General features: G+C 43.1%; 1 non-coding gene across 1 annotated transcript in view; it reads left to right on the forward strand.

Annotated features, from left to right (window-relative positions):
* Positions 1-3,423: 3,423 nt before the first annotated feature.
* The window catches only part of LOC120632396, a 1,903-nt gene continuing 326 nt past the window's right edge, over positions 3,424-5,000 (forward strand). The window contains exon 1 of the ribosomal RNA XR_005659091.1: positions 3,424-5,000. This exon is cut by the window's right edge and continues 326 nt beyond it. This is a non-coding gene — a ribosomal RNA (small subunit ribosomal RNA).

Below are 5,000 nucleotides of genomic sequence, written 5' to 3' on the forward strand. Positions count from 1 at the left end.
GTTTTGACGTGGACATACAACGACGGGTCGATGGTCATCCGCGCTTGCTATTTCTTTTCCCGGTTCTGGCTTGATACAATGCTTCATGCCTTCGAGAACTAAGAAATTTTCTGCAGCGAAACCCCCCACTCCGAATAATTATCACGCCCCTTTAGTTTCGGCACATTGATAAAGTAATTGGTAGCCATTTTGATGAACAGTTTCTACACTTATACACTGCGATAATTAATACGATAAGTTATATCACAGCTAAATCGCACTGAATATAATGTTTTAACACTTGCTTTACTGCAAAATCCTTGTTAAAACGATTCAATACCGCGATTTTTATGAGCGTACGGCCCATAACCTATAATAAAACAACCTAATGCATTGATTGACGAGTGACACTGACACATACATTTTATTTTTAAAACAAAAAAACATGTCATGCACTAGTAACATATTGTGTAGATATAAGACCTTTTTTAACACAGTTAAAAAAAAAACAATTTTATTCAAGTGCACTTTTGGATTTTCCAAATTTTTTAATTTTTTTTTTAACGGTTGTGAACCTAAGTGCCCGGCCTGCGGCCGGGCACCCGTCTTATTCATATACCTAACCTAACCTAACCTAACACCTAAACTAAAACACCTAGTTTGGATTCCTTTAGACTTTAGATTCAAGATTTGATGTTAATATATGCATTAATAAAAAATAATAATAAACTCATTGCTATTTTAATACTAGTTATGCTACAGATGCACTGATGAAAGCCAGTTAGTTAGCTATATCAGTGTGTAGTCGTAGTGTTAGTCGTAGTTGCCGGTGGGCTTAGGTCTAAAGGAATCCAAACCAGTTTTAAAAGGTTTGGATAGGTTATGTTAGGTTAGTGTAGGTTAGGTTAGGTTAGGTTAGAACATTAATAGGACGGGTGCCCGGCCGCAGGCCGGGCACTTAGGTTCAGTTCCGTTTTTCTAATAATAAGTAAATAAGGTGAGTGAGTTAATAATTTATGTAACAAAAGTGAATAAGTAAACTCTATATACGTATATAAATATGTAGTATTAAAAGTGATTAAGTAAATTATGTACGTAGTTATTTACTTACATTATTGTATAAAACGATTGAAGCGCGTAAGTATATTAATATATATACATATACATATATACATATATACATAAATGCATAAAAATTAACGTTAAAAAAACTTTTTTTTTTTTTATATATAAAAATATGATGATATTTGATTGCCACTCAATATTTTAAACTCGTTTTCAATTATATACCCATAATTTATGATGTTAAGAGGAAGTTTCATTATATTATATCATTATTACTTAGTGTAGGTAGCCTAGCTATATCGATAAATATTGAATATTTTTATTGTTCCTTGTTTGAAAATCAAATATATGTAGACGCCGCGCGTTTCGATCCACGAACCGGACAGGGGGCAGTTCAGTCTCCCTAGTCGAAACCGTATATAGTAAGTACCACTGGCGAGGTGTTTAATACACGAACTGACTGACTATACACTGAAAAATATTTCGTTATATTCCTTTTTGTTAATTTGTTTTACGGTGGAAAATGGAATTTTTTTTTAATATTATCACAACAGAATTCTTTAAGGATTAAAATTAAAAATAAAAAAAAACATAGTAGCAGCGCGGTACGGTAAGATTCGATACACGAACTGGAAGTCTCCCTTCTAAGATTATTACGACACTTGCGTGTGCGCGCTAATGCACCGTCCGTCTAAACCAAGCCCACGCCCACGCCCACGCCCACGCCTGCGCCTTTTTTTTATGACTATTATTACTAAGGGGAAGTTTAATAATGTCATCATTATAAAATTACTAATAACATTCACTCTAGGTAAACAAAGGCAGGGCGGTGCGGTGCGGTGCGGCGCGTTTCGATTCACGAACATGACGGGAGAGATGAGACTCTGGCGGTCGGGTGTGAATTAATACACGAACTGTTTGTCACCGCCGTCCGTATTATATACAATGCACGAACGCACACGCACCTGCCAGCCTTAATAGTGAGAGTGGGCGTGGGCGTGGGCGTGGGCATGGGCGTTGGATTGGTAGAGGGGGTGGGCGTGGGCGCGCAAATGTACCGCCCCTCTGAACCACGCGGCAATCGCCCGCAAGCATCGCGCCCACGCCCACGCCCACGCCCAAGCCCACGCCCGTTCTCGTGCAAGAGGTGTTCCTGGCGGTCCCTTTTTTCCTTTAATTGGATATTAAAAAAAAAAAAACCATTTAAATATGTTTAATTTAATTTGTTCACTAACACATTAGGCCCGTCGCGCCGCGCCACTACTATATGGGGTGGAGGTGCGAAGGTGACGGCGACGGCGACGACGAAATACCAGAGTCTAAAAGGAGTAGTATGATTGCGGCGCCACGCAAAGTGGCGTTGTTCAGACTTCTCTCTCGCGTATCTCTGCGTTAGTATTGTTGTCACGTTTCGCATTTCTCTAAAAAAAGAGGTTGTTCTCTTTTTTATTATATTATATTATGTTTATTTTATTTATTTATTTATTTATTTATTTTTATGGTATTATTTTTTAATATCATATTAATATTGTACCCCGATGAACGGCGTCGACCGACGGAATCGCGTCTGGGCAATTGTTATGGCATTAATGTGTGAGATTTTCAAGAGTGTATATTATTATCGATTGTGATATGATGTGCTCTCTCTCGGGTCGAATGTGTTAACTGTCAGAAATTCCCTCTGCGTTATTTCGTTATTACATTTCAATGTAAAATCAAACGGTCGTTAAAAGTTTATCCAGCAGCAGTTTAATATAAAAACTGTACATTCAGATGTGATATTTTTAATACAGCTCTCATAATACGGGACCGGCGTGGCGCGCTCACAATCGCAGACTGTTGCGTTCGTTTGTGCGGCTTCGCTCCCTGTGTTTTATGCGCGTGGTGTTAAAAATAATATAAAAATGGTGTTATAAAAGAAGTCTCTCAAGTACCGGGCGACGATCAAAGTGTCGTACTCGAATATGTTATAAAATCATAGCTCGCAAGAGCGTCAATGTGTGTTAAGTCTCGTTCAAAGAACCTTCAATGCTTGGGACCATGTCGCACGGCCTCCTAACGGAGGCGGTGCAACGTGAAATGTGTCCTCGTCCTGCGTGGGCGTCTGGGTTTAATAGTTCCGCTCGTCGAATGCTGACGGCGGGGCGAAACTCTCCCGTCTCGCAGCACATCATAGAATAAATTTTGTCGGGCACCGCGTCGCCGCTCTTAATAGAATGGCGCGCGACGTGCTTCGACCTTCCGTCGTGAGATGGGGCTGCAGCGCCGTGAACCGGCGCGGCGGCTCGCTCGCTACGGAAGGGGCTCGCTAACTGCGCGCCTACGTTTCCCCTTAGTTAACAGCTACGGGCGTTACGTGGCGTGAAGTATGTGGATAGCTCCCTGGTTGATCCTGCCAGTAGTTATATGCTTGTCTCAAAGATTAAGCCATGCATGTCTCAGTGCAAGCCGTATTAAGGCGATACCGCGAATGGCTCAATATATCAGTTTTGGTTCCTTAGATCTTACTCAGTTACTTGGATAACTGTGGTAATTCTAGAGCTAATACATGCAATCAGAACTCTGACCAGTGATGGGACGAGCGCTTTTATTAGATCAAAACCAATCGACGGAGGGCCTCGCGTCCGAAGTCGTTAATTTTGATGAATCTGGATAACTTTTGCCGATCGCATGGTCCAGTACCGGCGACGCATCTTTCAAATGTCTGCCTTATCAACTTTCGATGGTAGTTTCTGCGACTACCATGGTTGTCACGGGTAACGGGGAATCAGGGTTCGATTCCGGAGAGGGAGCCTGAGAAACGGCTACCACATCCAAGGAAGGCAGCAGGCGCGCAAATTACCCACTCCCGGCACGGGGAGGTAGTGACGAAAAATAACGATACGGGACTCTTACGAGGCCTCGTAATCGGAATGAGTACACTTTAAATATTTTAACGAGGAACAATTGGAGGGCAAGTCTGGTGCCAGCAGCCGCGGTAATTCCAGCTCCAATAGCGTATACTAAAATTGTTGCGGTTAAAAAGCTCGTAGTTGCATTTGTGCGCCGCGCTGTCGGTGCACCGCATCCGCGGTGATACTGACACGTCTGCGGAGCATATCGTCGGTGAGCCGGCGGTAAAACGCCGGTTCAATATCAAAATCCTATCGCGGTGCTCTTCGTTGAGTGTCGAGATGGGCCGACAATTTTACTTTGAACAAATTAGAGTGCTCAAAGCGGGCTCAAAATGCCGCTTGAATATTTCGTGCATGGAATAATAGAATATGATCTCGGTTCTATTTTGTTGGTTTTCAGAACTCCGAGGTAATGATTAATAGGGATAACTGGGGGCATTCGTATTGCGACGTTAGAGGTGAAATTCTTGGATCGTCGCAAGACGAACATCAGCGAAAGCATTTGCCAAAGGTGTTTTCATCAATCAAGAACGAAAGTTAGAGGTTCGAAGACGATTAGATACCGCCCTAGTTCTAACCGTAAATATGTCATCTAGCGATCCGCCGACGTTACTACAATGGCTCGGCGGGCAGCTTCCGGGAAACCAAAGATTTTGGACTCCGGGGGGAGTATGGTTGCAAAGCTGAAACTTAAAGGAATTGACGGAAGGGCACCACCAGGAGTGGAGCCTGCGGCTTAATTTGACTCAACACGGGAAATCTCACCAGGCCCGGACACCGGAAGGATTGACAGATTAACAGCTCTTTCTTGATTCGGTGGGTGGTGGTGCATGGCCGTTCTTAGTTGGTGGAGCGATTTGTCTGGTTAATTCCGGTAACGAACGAGACTCTAGCCTGCTAAATAGGCGTCGTCATTTAGGTGTGCGCGGCTTCGGTCGCGCAACTCACTGGCGGCGTATTAAAATTCTTCTTAGAGGGACCGGCGTCTTCGAGGCGCACGAGATTGAGCAATAACAGGTCTGTGATGCCCTTAGATGTCCTGGGCCGCACGCGCGCTACACT

The sequence above is a fragment of the Pararge aegeria genome, chromosome 19 (assembly GCF_905163445.1).
Source record: "Pararge aegeria chromosome 19, ilParAegt1.1, whole genome shotgun sequence".
NCBI lineage: Eukaryota > Metazoa > Arthropoda > Insecta > Lepidoptera > Nymphalidae > Pararge > Pararge aegeria.